This window comes from Trachinotus anak, unplaced genomic scaffold, assembly GCF_046630095.1.
Source record: "Trachinotus anak isolate AG129_WGS33_773 ecotype Australia unplaced genomic scaffold, CSIRO_AGI_Tana_v1 ptg000016l, whole genome shotgun sequence".
NCBI lineage: Eukaryota > Metazoa > Chordata > Actinopteri > Carangiformes > Carangidae > Trachinotus > Trachinotus anak.
In genome coordinates this window covers 4859293-4875149 of record NW_027273867.1, presented here as the reverse complement: position 1 = coordinate 4875149, position 15857 = coordinate 4859293, and the positions used below count along the sequence as shown (strand labels likewise).

Genomic DNA, 15857 nt, shown 5'->3' with positions numbered 1-15857 from the left:
CATAGTACCTTGCTTGTTTAACTAAAGCTGTCAAATAAATGTAATGGAGTAGAAAATACAATATTTCCCTCTGAAATGTAATGGGGTGGAAGTTTAACGTAGCATAAAATGAAAATAATCAAATAAAGTACAAGTACCCCAAAGGGGCGGCTATTATAAAAGCTAATATCAAAAAGGTAAAAGACAAACTAAACCATCACAGCCACACAAAATACTATTAAAACGAAATAATAAACTCTGTATTGATGTCAAAATGTTTCTCTACAACAACTAATCCTCCACTGCCTCACTGCTCATGACTGAGCACAAGAGTTTGTTAACATTAGATAATATATGACATTTTATATTGGTGATGAAATGTCAACACTGGAAATGAAAGGCAAGCTATCAGCTATCTAACATAGCTAAACTGTAACTTAAGGCAAAAGATAGAAACTAACATTGTTGTTTATCCATGGAGCCTTGACTCAATCTAATTCAGAGACTCTGAAGGTAGGAAAGTAAAGTGTGTTAAACAATGAACTTAAGAAATATATTGTAATATTTACAGGTAAGAGGGGGTTTCAAAGTTTTCCAAGGAAATACCTTTACCCTGCGTAAAGTTGATTTGCTTTAACTTTAACTGAACGTTTATTTGTATATGTACGCATAAGATGGATTAACAATGTCCAATGTGATATTTAAAATGTTTAAGACAAATGATGGGTAAAGGAAGGGTCAATGTTGAATTAATAAGACCAACAGACCAGTCATAACAGCTAGTAAGCTATCAGTGTCAGCCATTAGCTAGTGGCTGATTGCTTGTGACGTAGAGCCATAGGTTGCCTGTCATATTTATTTATTTTGAAGAGAAAATAAAAGCAAACAGTAAAATTATTACTGAAACTGTCAGTTGTAAACATCCATTATAGATTACATATTGATTCCATGGGTTCATTTTAACCTATCCTACTTCTTAGGGAAGGATTATTAGTGACATCATGGGTCTGTGAATGTTGTCTATGCAAACATGACTAGCTGAGTGTTTTTGCAGTCTGTCCCCCAGATAAAGTACTGACTCTACAGATGTTATGAAGCGATGATCATCATCATTCCTGAAGTTACTGTATTCCCTCATTTGGTGTTTTGATGATGGTGGAGAAGAGTGCTGTCTAACATGTTGGTCCAAAATCTCCCACAGATGTTCAACTGGGTGGAGATCTGGTGACTGTGAAGACCATAACATATGATTCACATAGTTTTCACACTGATTGAACCATCCCCTTGCGCCCTGTGGATGGAGACTTTTTCATCCTGGAAGAGACCATTGGGATAGATCACTCAGAACGACTTTTTATTGATTTGCAGTGACCTTTCTCTCTAAGGGGACAAGTGGACCCATGAAACCATGCCAGCAAAATGCCAGAGCCACCGGATCCCCTCACTGTATGGGTCAAATATTTGGGCCTGTGCTGTTCAGTTCAATTCAATTCAATTTTATTTGTGTAGCGCCAAATCATAATATACATTATCTCGAGGCACTTTAGGGTCGAGACCTTACTTTGTTATAGAGGAAAAACCCAACAGTTCCCACAATGAGCAGCACTTGGCGACAGGGGGGAGGAAAAACTCCCTTTTAACAGGAAGAAATCTCCAACAGAACCGGGCTCAGGGTGGGCGGCCGTCTGCCTCGACCGGTTGGGTTTAGGAGATAAAAAGAGGGGGTGGGGGGAGGAAAGAGGAGAAAAGAGAGAGAAAGAGAGCAGGAACAGCTGTATAGGTATTGGTGTTATCAATAATAATGACAGATAACAGTGGTTAATAGTAATGATGAGTCGTGGTGGCTCTGGATCCTGCTGCTCCAGAGGCAGAGAGACCTGCAGAATGAGGACAGAGAGAGGGAGAGAGAGGAGAAGCACAAACTACGGGAGAGAAGAAATACAAAGTTAATGGCATGAAGTCATCGAGAGAGAGAGAGGGAGAGAGAGACAGAAATAGAGAGAGAGCGCCCAGTGAATCATGGGAACCTGAGTCAGCCCTTACTATAAGCTTTACCAAACAGGACAGTTTGAAGCCTGATCTTAAAGGTAGAGAGGGGGTCTGCCTCCCGAACCCACACTGGGAGCTGGTTCCACAGGAGAGGAGCCTGATAGCTGAAGGCTCTGCCCCCCATTCTACTCTTACAAACTCTGGGAACCACAAGTTGACCTGCATTTAGAGAGCGAAGTGTCCTATTGGGAAAATAGAGAACTATAAGCTCTTTAAGGTACAATGGTGCCTGACCATTAATGGCTTTGTAGGTGAGGAGGAGGATTTTAAATTCTATCCTGGATATTCTGTTCTCTTGGTGTACGCCACACATGCACCTTATCACTTTTTTCAACATCACTGTAGACCAGTACCTCTGGTTTTTGCACCACTGAATTCTCAAATGTGCATTCATCTTTGTAATGAGATGTTTATGCACTGTGGCCCTACTATAATAACCCTCTCTATGTAATTGTGAGGGACTGTTGTTGACACAGTCCGATCACATCCTGCATGACATTCTCAGTCACCTGAGGAAGAGCTGCTCATCTGTTTTTCTTTATATAACAGACTAATGCACAAACATCACAGTCCTCAAATGTCTGAACCTATTTACTGACGTCTTCCCCATGAATCTAAATATGCAGATGTCACTTTAATCACTGTTCCTATTGAAAGACCCGTCAGTTGATCAGTCTTTGTGACTGAAGCTCCCGCTATCTGTGCCCTAACAATGAACCCTCTTTCAAAGTCACTTCCTCTTGTCATCTTCATAGAAAACCAGAATCAACTGAACCTGTTCAAGAGTTTTGTTCATGCCACAAAGCATGTTTAATTGTATCATACAGTGCACCTGTGTGGAAGCATCTGCATCCTTTACATTTCTCCAATCATTTATTCAGGCCCATCTGTAGCTAACAATGTATGCACAAACTGGGGGCTAGTGTGGCACACTGGCAGTGTGTGTGTGTTTATGTGCCGATTGACCAGGAACTCCAATCCCTTCTGTTATTTTTCTACAGTTTCTCTACTTTTTCCTCTTGCCTCTGAATATTCATGAATTTTAATCATAAATCCACTGGATGCAAATTGCAATTTTTTTGCTACACTTTTTTTTACTGCCATGGATGTGCCTTTGTTTTAATCATACTGCCAGTGGGAAAGATGGCATCTTTCCTTTGACTTCATATGCATCCTTTATCTATATATCTGCCATCTCTAAGATTCAATTTATGTCCCATCTGTTCAAACTGGGGTTTGCAGCACCATAATAACATCCCACTTCTTCCACCTTTGCTACTGAGAGACGACATATTCACATGATGACAAGAGGTGACTTGTTTTGCTGTTGTTTTTCTAGTGAAGACAGTCCTGGTTTGACAACTGGGCAGGATTCTGTAAAGTTATAGAAGAGCAGACATACAGCTTTGCAGAGCAAGTGCAAATTCACTGATATTTGAAAATACACGTTGTGTTCTTCATTTTTGCCCATCCACTTCGTGCTGGTAAATCCCACCTCTGGAGCACCTACTTCCGCAAACACGCTGCAACTTCAAAATTATTAGCTACTTTATTTTGGACACAAAACTCTGGTGCAATTATCAGCCTTTCAAAAACATGTACTTCTGCTTAGCATCAATACTCTGTCCATATTAATAATATTCTAATGAGGAAGTAAAGTGGATTGTCCACCAATCAGGAGGTTGGTGGTCCAAGTCCAGGCTCCTCCAGTCTGCATGTCAAAGTGTCCTTGGGCTAAATGCAGCAAAAAAAAAAAAAAGAAGGTAAGACAAAAAGTAAAACAACTCTTGTCACTGTTAAAAAGCTGTTTACAACAGCAATGTTGAAATCACTGCTGATGATGTTTCAGCCTCTGGCCTTCATCTGTCTTTAGTCTTTTCTGTTTTCAAAAACTCTTTAAACGTCTTTTTGAGTGCAAACCTGGGAATTGCTTTCTCCTGAAAATACTTCAAGCCTCAGCAGGCAGCATTTATGATCTTTGATCAAATAAGACTGAGCACAGAAACAGAAAGGTGTGTCACTAATGACACCTACAGTACATGACTGACTACGATGAAAGCAAATTAGTCTTAAGCGATCACAGAGAGACTTGGAGGTGACACAGGGAGCTTTATTCTGCAATAACAGAGTAACCGTCTTTGTTGGAGGTAGCAGGCATGACAAATGAGGAGACAGGAAGGAGGAGGGTGTGTAGCTCGGTGAGTCAACAAAAACAAATAAATGCTTAAAAGGTGAAAGTGTTTTAAATTTATACAAAAAGAAAACAAAATCAAAGCCATAGACCAGATAACGTGAGATATGGGCTGTGGTTAAAAAACACAAAGGGGATTTATCAGGCCAATCTCCTTATTCCTGTAGGACAAACACAAAAGTCACAGTATATCTGAAGGCCTTATCTTTACCTTTGGACATTTAAACAGCATAGTTGAGAAATATGTTTTTTTCTGTGAGTCACGCTCACAGAAAATGACCGTACAACCTCAAGCAAATACACTGATCAAGAAATTCATGAGGCTTAGCTGAATTTTCTATTCCTGTAAGAGACAAAATAATTAGTGTTGATTTCATGTTGCTACAGTGACTGAAGATCTGAGACTGGGGATTAGAGGAAAAAAAAAAAACCCTGTCATGAATGTATGATGGGGCACATGTTCTGCTTCTGTAGAGAGCCTTGATTTCTGGTGTTGACTGTTGTGTTATCAGTAGTTACTAATAACTGAATTCACAGTTTTCCTCACAAATGACATATGGGCGATCACAATACGAAAATGCACTTGATGTGTATAGTAAATTCTAAAATGCAATACCATTAACTTGAATACGTTTATAACCAACAAAAAATATATGAAGTGAAATGAAATAATTTGGGTAATTGCCACTCTGTGGTGCAGAAGATTAAGCTGAATATTTAAAAAATACTTCATTTAAAAACACACAAAGCGTAAGTGTTGTAAATGAGTCAAATAGTTATGAATAGTATACTTGCACCTGTTCAGTATGACATTGAAGCCTAGCCACTCTGTTTTATGTTACTGAGTGGACTGTGATTGTAATACTGACAAGTTATGAAAGTAACTACATGGTTAGTTAGCTAGTTAATGTAACCAATGAGTGACAATGACGGTTGTCACAGGAGAGTAAAAAAGTGGGGAGTTATTTATTTATTTTCCAGCACTGGATTCAACAACCAGGTAATAACATAGCAGGAAGTCAATAGAGTCAATCTACCACTGCTCTGTCGTCTTCATAGCTGAGTAGCTAGCAATGTAGCACATCATAGCCTATTAATGTTTTAGGGTTTGCCATGTTTCCTTGAAGATACTCATGCACAGGGAAAAATAAACGCCTGAGCTGTGCACTGGTCTCTGCAACTTCATAACTGTATCATTGCCCAAAGACACAAGGATTTCTTTCTACAGTGCACGAGCATGAACGCTTCCAGGTGCTTCTGGGTTAATAGGCTCCTGAGACTGTTGAGAAGCTTCTCTCACAGTCTACTTGTGTGATCAACAGTATTAATAGTAAGTTGTAGGCCAGTCCAATGACCTGGTCGACATCAGTTGGGAGGTTAAGAGTTCTTACAGGAAGAAGACGTTTTGCTTTCTAGTTCCACATCCTGCTGTTCCATGAAAGATCCTCCTCATTTCCTTTTCCCAGGGTCCCACTGGCTTTCCTGACAGTGTAATCCTCAAAAGGGGACATTTATAGTCTCTCCCACTGGGATGTAAAGCTGTACACCTCATCACATACAGTGCATTCATAGAGAATTAATTTTTTCCCTCATCAGTCTACAATCAATACCTCATGATGTCAAAGTGAAAACAGAATTTTTGAACTGAAATATCACATTGACATATGTATCCAGACCCTTTACTCAGAGCTTAGTTGAAGCACCTTTGGAAGTGATTACAGCCTCCGGTCTGAGGTGACAAGCTTTGCACACCTTGGGATTTTCTGCCGTTCTTCTCTGCTGATCCTCTCAAGCTCTGTGGGATGGGGACTGTTCGTGGGCAGCCATTTTCAGTTCTCTACAAAGGTGTTGGATTGGGTTCAAGTCAAGGTTCTGACTGGGCCACTGAAGGACATTCACAGAGTTGTCCCTGAGCCACTTCTACATTGTCGTCGTTGTCTTCGCTGTGTGTTTATTGACTTTGTTCTATTGGATGGTGAATTCCCAAATGCACTGTAATGTGCTATTTTAGTTCTATTGTCAAACATTTGCTACTGTCTTCTAGAATGGTGTCTAAAGTCATGAGCACATCAACAAAACGGGCTTCCTGAGGATTCCCAAACATGAAGAGCCTGATCCTTATTTCACCACGTATTTTCCCCTTTTGGGCACAGTCATCTGTGATACTTGTCCTACCTCATCTCTTCCCACTTCTGCATATGCTTGTGTAACTCCCTTATGAACACTGCTATATTAGTAACCAGTGAACACAGTGATGCATTTTCCACAACACTGCCTGTTGTGTCTGCAAGTACAAGATTCAGAGGATGAGCATCACACCCAAGCAGCAACCTCCAGGGCTGAAAAATGAAGCTAACACAGAAGTGCCACAAATGACCACTTGAGGCTGGCTCCAAAAGTGAGTCAATCCCAATAGACTCCCATGTTAAAAGGCCCAACTTTACAGCAGAAATAAATAAATAAACAGCCTGGTACAACAAATGGTTTAGCTAATTCCCTACTTCTTGACAACTGTACAGGGGTTTATTTTTATATATCTCACTCGTCTAAATTTATCAAGGCTAAAAGCTCTGCATAAGTGAGGTCGTGCCACTTTGAGTGAGAGGTGGGTGAGTGTATGTTTGCCACAAACTGGCATGCATGGCGCTCCACACATGCCCCACATTTTTGCCAATTTTTCAATTAGCCAGGAGTTAGGCAGAGTCAGGCACTGCCAAGATGGCAACAGCGAAACAGCCCACTCTGAGCTACAAAACCGCTCTTCAGAAACCCATGGGTGATGTCACAGAAGCTATCTCCATCTTTATATACAGTCTATTGTCACACCATATGAATCAGAGCGAGAGACTGCCTCAGAGAGAAGTGTAGAAAACCCCTGATACTGTCCCTGCATGTTATCTGCACCGTCCATCGAGTTGCCCATATATTGAGCTTCAGTCATACTTGTTTCCATAGCTGTGCAAAATGCAGCCCAATAGATGGTCTTTATCAGTTGCCTGATGACATCCACAGCTTTTGATTCTGTCTTGACAACAGGGCAACAAGAGATGCTGCTTCTTACTATTCTCTATGCAACTGTTTACATGCCGTCGGAGGCAAAGGTCACATTTGCTTCATGAGTAGAATCAAATCTAAGACGTTGAACTTGTTTGCCAGCAATGTTTTCCAAGTCATAAGCAGCCTCTGCTTTAGCTAAGACCACATTTTCCCATAACTTTAATGACATCCACTACGCACTCCTCTACCTGACGTTTCTTCTTCACTTACTCACTGGGTAATGACATTTGGTTGCAGACAACAGACTTTTTTTTCACATCTGCCTTGTTTAGATTTAGAAAGTAAGTATCTGCACTATCTCTGTGGATCTCACTTTTTTCATGTTCCACTGCCAAACAGAGATTGTTTTCTCACAGTCCAGTCAACCAGTTACAGTCGGTTCCATCTTTTTCTGTTGGATACATTTGGTATAGGGCGTTTCTGTGTTTGTTCAGGATGATAATAAATGATAAAAAAAAAAAAAATCTAAATCCTGTGACTGGGGGCGAGCAAAGTAATCAAAACCATCAAAAGCCTTCATCTGTCTTTTTCTTTCAGCTTGTGGTTCAGGGGTCTGCTGCTGAGCTGCTGTTGCCTCTATGATCAGTCCCTGCTCTCTCTTTTACACTTCCTTCAGTAGGCCTATGAGACTCATCTGTACCTGCATTAAATCACAATGAATAGCAACCTGTAAGGCTTCAGTGAATTTAAAATGTAACATGTTTTGACTGAGACAATGATTTTTTTCCTCATGCTACAACATGCAGAATTACTTCATATTCTTTTCATCTCGCTCCTTATTAGTTGTGGTCTTTGTATGTTTACTATTCTATCACAGTTTTTTTTTTTTGTTTGTTTTGTTTTTTTACAATTGCTTAAGCATGATTTTGGAAACAGGACATATTTTCTTGAAACACTTAAACACAATTCAGAAAACCAGACACGTAAAGTGCAAAACACCTCATATGAAACACTGTCTACACTCACACAGTCTACAGAATATGTGCAGAATATGTGTGCAGAAACATAATTACTGCTGAAACAAAACCTTTTCATTTTCTCCACAACTAAGCAAATAAACCAATCAATCAAATATACAGCACATTCTTTCAGAATTTCTCCCAAAAGGCATAATGTAAAGCTGCTTTATGTGCACTTGGTTTCGGTGGAGAATATGGGCCGAGGCGGACAGGCTGACCTGTTGATGTTACTGAAAATTGTGTTGTCACTTATGATGTAGCTTTTAATCTCTCAGAGTCTTAACACATTATTTGTCAAAATGCTGCTATTTGAAACAGGAGTAAGCAAGGTCAGCAGATTCCTCAGCAGCCAGAAGCCAAAGAATAGTTACATGGAGCCTGTTTTCAGTTTAATAATAATTAGTTCAAATATATTTTCTCTCTTTAAAGTCAATTCAGCTTTGAGTTCTGGTTAAGGATACAGGACAAGGATATATTGCCTAATTTTCTCTGCCACCAAACCTACACAGTAACTCAAGTGGCACAAAAAGACAAAGTCAGAAAGGGAATAAGAAGATTTCATCAAACACAGTTCACTGCCTTCAAATTGTACTGTGAAGCAGCTGTTACCTTCAGCAGCATCTACAGCAACAATGCTGAATATGTATGCTGCTGTTCTAGATGAGTGTAGCATCAACAGCCTCGCCATGGCAACAACAGCCCAGAGGTGGAAGTGGTACTACAGTATTTTTGCTTGAGTGAAAAAAGATCTTTTATTTCACTCAAAGGTGCAATCAGTGATGTTGTACTGGCTCTATGTGCAAATTAAACATAATGGATCAAAAACATAATGGTTCACACGTGTTGTTTGTATCCATATCAGGTGGTGACAACCACAGAGGGACATTCAGTTTCAAGATCAGAATGGAAGAACTGATGTTGATAACTCAAAATGTTCAGATTCTTAACTTATTGATATTAGATCATTTTTTTCCCAGGATAAAAAAATAATATAGAGAGAGAAAGAATAACTGAGTGAAATTCGCTAGAAGTTTTGTTTTAATATGGCACCATTTCCATTTCACTTAGGAAGTTATAATGAACAGATAACACACTCAGGGACACAAAAATATTCTCAGATGAAAGTGTAACACATGAGACTGTTATCAAGAGATCAGACAGTGCATTTAGTTTTTCTTCCTGATAAAAGGCTTTTATTTTAGAGGTGAACAGTGCATATGTCGAATCATCATTGTCACTGATCAGATCAGTAATAATCATTATAATAACAATGATAATTCTGTTGCACATAGAGAGTAACTGAGCTACTAACCTGATAAGCTCGTACAGACATGAATTGAAACAGTTTAACCCAGCAATACACTGAACTCACCATAGGCTTGATGCTCAGAAGCAGGCTGTAATACTATGAGCAGTGATGCCCAGTATGCAAATGTTATATATGCACATATATTTAATTCCCATATATGAAATATATGTACATATGCATATGTAAAACTTATATATGAGACTTATTAGAAATTGGTAGAATTTCATATATTGATATATGTGTCCAGCCCAATATTTATATATGTATTTTTATATTGTAGACATATGTCACATAAAAATAAATCCATCAGAAAGCCTGTCAGTATACAGAATGTCGTTATTATATACAGTGGGGTCCAAAAGTCTGAGACCACAAGGGTCGTGTTTAAAATGAATGACACTTTAAGGAGAAAATTGTATTTAATATTTAATTTTAATATTTAATTCACCCAACCATATAGAATTTTTATGGTTTCAATAAACTTGTGTATATAAATCAAATATGTATTGCTAACATATATCTTCACAACATATTTTGTATTTCATATATGTTATAAAGGTATATTTTCATATATCCAGAAAATGTATGCATGTGATAATAATATTTTCCCTTACATCATTCTTGATATAAGGACAAAGTATATGTCATATATTCATTTCTGTATGGGGCGATTACTTAGTTGAAAAACAATAGTTAAAAATTGTCAGTGACCATGAATCTTTAAACTAAACTGAACAAAACAATTCATTTCAAATGAAAACAATGTTATTTGTAATTTCCAGCTTTAATTCAGCCCTTTTCATTGATGCACAGTTTTGGGCATATTTTCTCACTTCAGTTATGAAAGGCTTGTACACTTGTGCAAACTTTCTATGTTTAACCTTTGAATTTTTTTTGGCATCCACATCCAGAATTCACCGGAGGCTGTTTTGTAATTTATTGTATTACCCTTTTTAAAGTTCATTTCACAGACTGAGCTGCATGTACAGTCAAGCTTACACTATACATCACAGCTGTCAGGACTCTTAGGTCTAAGCTTTTGTCCTACAGAGGCTCATAAAAAAAACAACTTTTTCATGCTTTTCACCAGTAATCGCTTGGTAATACCCCGTGTTACTGTAAATCCAGTGAAAAATACTATGCAGTACAGTAGCACTGCATTTCATGGACACATGGAGAGAGGACAAAGTCTTTGGGACTTGCTGGTCTTTGTGAAACTATTTAGTGTTGCAGCAGGGGTCTGACTTAACCAGCTGATTGCACAAATGATTTTACAGTCCATTAAGCTCACAGCATGATCACTGCTGCAACCAAAGGGTCTTTCAAGAGAAAAAGGGGTCACTTTCTCTTTACCAGATGCTAAGTAGCCTGTAAGCTCTGCTTGAAGCCACTGAAGTTGTGTCTCGCAGAAGTAAAAAGACTGAGCTCTTACAGCCACTAATTATGGAAACATCCTGTCTGACTGTGCCTTCCGCTGCAATGCACAGCCTTATTTTGCCTTGCTTTATTCAAAGTGCTTTTGCCAGCAGTGTTTTCTTGATACAAACAGCCAATAAAGCAGCTACACAGGCGTTAGCTGTTGCTAGCTAGCTGTCTGATCTCAAACCTCACCAGTAACTCCGCTATCTCTGTTACGTTTCTCTCCTCTTTTCTCTAGTGACTGTATGTTTACAATGTTGAGTCACACAGTTTCACTAGGAGCAAATTCCCTTTGAAATATTTTCAACTCACTTAGATGTTTCTAGAACAAACAGCCCTTTTACTGAGTGTAAGTGATGGTTGTCAGTTTATAGCCTGAACATTGAACACACCCTAAAGGCATCTTTCAACACTTCTTGCCTTCTTCTGAGTGTTAGGTGAGAGGATTGATATGTGTCTGTGCAGAATGTCAAAGCCAACCCATGGAGGTTAGCTTAGCATAAAGTCTGTGTCCAAAATCACTTCCTCGTTCATGCATTCACCGATCAATAAAATGCAAAATGTTGCATTGAGGGATTGGAAGCATAAAGTAATGTACATGCCATTGACACATTTTTTTGTTAGATTGTGTGAGTATTTGAGGGCACAGTGCATTGCCTACACTCTCAGCCTCAAATAAAACAGCATTAACTATACTATATAGCAAAATGGCTATGACACAGGTCACAGACAGGGCAAAACAACTACGCTGACTCTGTATTGTTACTGTGAGATTGCAAGTCAACCAGTGATGACTAACTCCCCATAGAACTGCAGCTTGTATTTCTTACATATTGGTTTTTGTACAAATCATGAGCCAATTGGTGAGCTTTCTAGCCTGAGTTTGGCTCATACACCTCCACATTCGGGCTGTGTCTGGCTGTTATCTTCTCACATTGACTGACAGCTGAAAGATTTACTGTGTTTGCTCCAGAAATGGTCCTAATGTGAAAATAGCATCTGACAGCCATGCAGTATATAGGCCAGATTCAGGCCATGTAACCGGGTGTATACTGGGCCAGAAGAAAACAATTATGTGGCCCAAATGTGAGCTGGATTTATTTTATTTTCCATTGCTAGGAATCAACTCAAGCTTCAAATTCAACATACATATGTGACTATCTGACTCTTGACAAGAAAGCAAATAACCATATCCCCCCAAAATGTTGAACTGTTCTTTTAATACTGTGACTCTTTGCTGAGCAGGAAATTAGCCTGTCCATACACAAGCAGAATTTAACTGAGAATTAGAAACATATAATAAAAGTGTTTAACGGGTTTGAAGATGAAAAACAGTAATTGGTGGTGTTGCACAGTCCACAAGACCTTGGTTCAACATTGCTTGCTCACCAGGGCTGGAGTGGGGATAAAAATCAGCCCAGGAATTATGAGTCATATCACACTTTCCAAGGACCGTGCAGTAAACAGAGGTTAATTTAACTATGATGATTTGTAGAACAATACATGGAATAGTAACACCTACACATGTTACAATTTAATTTAGATTATTCAATTACAGATTTGATGATGAATTTATTCATGTTCTTTGTGAAGCAAAACTGTATGAGAAAGACATACCTTTTCAAAGAGTACAGCAACGGTGTAGCTATAGCCTCGAAAATGACCTCGTAACCACAGGTTGGTAGAGAGTGAGAGATTAGATTTCAATCTGGACAGCGTGGCAGTAAATACGAAACCAGACATAATTGAAAATGAATGGCTTTGTCCTCCTTCACTGGATCTCTCTGTAATAAAATTCTGTAGCTCTGAGCTGATCACACAGACTTTAAGTACTTTAATTAGTGTTTAGAATTAGAATTAGAATAGTCATGAAACCAGAATTACAATATTAACCTGCTAAATAAACTCAGAAAAAAGGCTTCTTCTGCTTACCACATATGCTGTAAAACTTAGACCAATCTTCATCCTGGACTTGCTGGGAGCTGTACTGGGAGCTGTGGTCCTGAATCCACTCTGGCCCTGTTCAAACCTGGCATTAACATCCAAGTGGACAGCACAAAGTGCAGGTGTTGACGCACCCAAGACTCATTGAGGACACACTGAGATCCCATCACTCAGACCACATTTGGATGTGGTCTGGGCCACTTTCTTTTAGCAGTCTGAACACAAATGCGCGCTGGGCCCCACTGAAGGACCGCCTGCTCAACTGACGTCCACTGCCACAGTCTAATTAGTCCCAACATAATTAATAATGAACCAAAAATATTTTACAATTTCTAATGAACTTAATTCATTGTAGAGCTGTGCACTCAACCCCTCCTTACCCTGCTCTCTTTCTCTCTCTCTCTCTCTCTTTCTCTCTCTCTCCATCAAACACAAACACACTGACAACAGAGCTGTCTTTCAGATTGGCTAAATACAAGGCATATGTGTTTATTTGCATATAAAGTGGGGAGGTCAGATCTGATTACAAGTGGTCGCTGGAGACACATGTGGAGATGCATTTTAATGCCAGGTGTGAACTGACGTATTTAGAGCTGTCAACTTGTGATCAGATCACTGAAGATGCATGTTAATACCACGTCTGAACCTCTGCTGCTCTGCTCCTCCTGTCTGTCGTCTGCAGAGCTGCAGCTGCTAGATTCACAGCTTTGTTTTTTTAAACTTTGCTATTCATGTAAAAAGAGTCAGCGACAGTTCGCTCCTGCCACAGCATTTAACTGAGCTTTTAGTAAGTTTTGCTATTGCTACATAGCCAACATTAGCATAAATAACTCTTCACTTATAAGTGTAGATTAAATGTTGTGAGTTCAGCATCAAGCGTCCCTCCTTTACTCACCAGGAGCTGTCTCCAGAGGTGGAAAGAAACCCTCTTGTTCTGCCTCTATTTTCATCACTTCCAGCTGGAGAGTCTCTTCATTTCACCAAGTCACTGTAGTGTGCAGTCGCTGCTCAGAGGACAGATTATAACCTCTGGTAGCCAAAGCCCTAGTAATAAACAGCTCTGTGCTAACATTTGTTATGTAGTAATAGCAAAACTTAGAAATTGCTCCTTTAAACAATGATAAAGATACAAACACATTAACAGTAGGTTTGTGGTGCATGCTCGACCGAAGTCACCCCGCAGTTTGCTGGGGTGTCACATATTGAGGGAGAAGGCCGCCACAAAGAACCACAGTGGGCCTTGGGGCCTGCTCCACTGGGCCGACCACCACAACATAGACACATCTATCTCTCTCGCTTTTGCGCTTTTGCTCTTCCTCTGCCTCGCTCTGATGTTTCTTTTTTTCCAGATTGAGCCACCCACCCAATTTGTAGCGGCCCATCGGGAAAAGTCCCGGTTCTCCCAGTGGCCACTCCAGCATTGTTGCTCAGCATAAGCAGAAATTGCAATAATGAATTATGAATACTCACACATATACACAAGCACACACATACACACACACACACACACACACACATATACAGACACACACGCATACATACCTAAAGGCTTCCTGGCTGGATGCAGAGCCAACGATTCATCATCCTCATTAAAAACAGCATCAAGGGTATTATTTTACAAATAAGAGTTGTAAAAGGAATTACTTATGTTATTGTGTACCCTACTGACTCCATCAGAAAATTCACAAGAGACAGAGAAGCTCTGCAAACTCAAACTCCATGGCTGAATGATTTTTTTTTTTTTTTTTGAAGAGTACATACCCAAAACACAGAGCAGAAAGATTCAAATCTCCAGTAGGAGAATCTATAAAAAGGAAAGCAAATTAATGACCAATTTGTGGAGCAGTTGCTGCAGTTGATGCCCAGTCTTACTTTAAACATGAGAAGATCTCAGGTAAACTCAGCTCTGTAGTGGAGAAAGGAGTTCCAGGGCAGCCACAGGGATGTCTCATTAGCTCAAGTCTGTATGATACAAAATCTCCTCCAAAATCTGACCAGCTCAGAGGGCTGTGAAATCATAGACAGAGGTGTGCTCTCATTAGAGGGAGGATGTCACACAGTAAAGTTCGTAATGCTGTAAGACTTCCTGAAACCTTGCGAGGACAAGTGGTAAAAATGAGCAGTCACCATGTGGCTCACAACAAGTTAAACACTAACAGGAAACAAGTCAATCAAACCCAATGCAAGTAGTACATATCAAATATTAAGTTGTGCCCAGAGGGGACGATGACGTATGACTCCTGTATCCACAGAAAGCAGCGTCTGCAGACTGTACAGCCGTGCACTCAATATTCAAAGGCAATCTAATTTGTAAAGTAATCTAAATTTGATTAGAGTTCAGAGTAATGGAACCATGAAATGGGGACGCCATGAATACTGCAGGAAACAAGTTTTATTGAAGCCATGACATGATTTTACAATGCAAGTGGATGAGAGTGAGGAGTCAAAGCAAAGTGAGCCGGCGATGGTATAATTCATCTAAAGAGAGAATCTTCAATCTTGAATGAATGAAATTTCACAAGAGCAATAACACTTCAGTCAAACTCCTCTTTTTTTCTTTGCTGCTTTAAGGAAAATTCTTTTTTCTAACAACTTGAGTCTCATTTACAGAACACAGCATTGGCTGCCGTTCAGTTATGACTATTAGTCGTAATTGCTGAGAAGGGGTGGGGGTGGGGCCACATTGCTGCAACCAAATCCAGAAATACAGAAGTTAAATTGTATTCATGCGTTCATTTGCATTGAGACAGTTTGTGGGCAAAGCGATGATGCCACTGCAAAAGGCTGTGGCAACAAAAGAGAACCTCACTCAAATTTTGCCAAATGACAACAAGGCAAAATGCAGAGTGTGAGGAAAGATAATTAGCTCCAGGACAGGTTGCACATCAAATCTGAGCAAACATTCAAAGCTGCACAGCATCGATCTGAAAGACCGTGCAGCGTCTGAATC

The 15857-nt window shown here is 39.6% G+C and overlaps 1 long non-coding RNA gene across 2 annotated transcripts; it reads right to left on the bottom strand.

The window, feature by feature from the left end:
• Positions 1 to 5878: 5878 nt before the first annotated feature.
• Positions 5879 to 14623, bottom strand: LOC139634599 (uncharacterized). Of its 2 annotated transcripts, XR_011693995.1 has the most exons (4): positions 13803 to 14623; positions 12896 to 12992; positions 12581 to 12627; positions 5879 to 12357 (listed from the first exon to the last, which is right to left on the bottom strand). It is a non-coding gene; the product is annotated as an uncharacterized lncRNA (long non-coding RNA). The 2 variants fall into 2 exon arrangements; XR_011693994.1 differs by having other exon boundaries at positions 12581 to 12992.
• Between the last annotated feature and the right edge of the window lie 1234 nt (positions 14624 to 15857).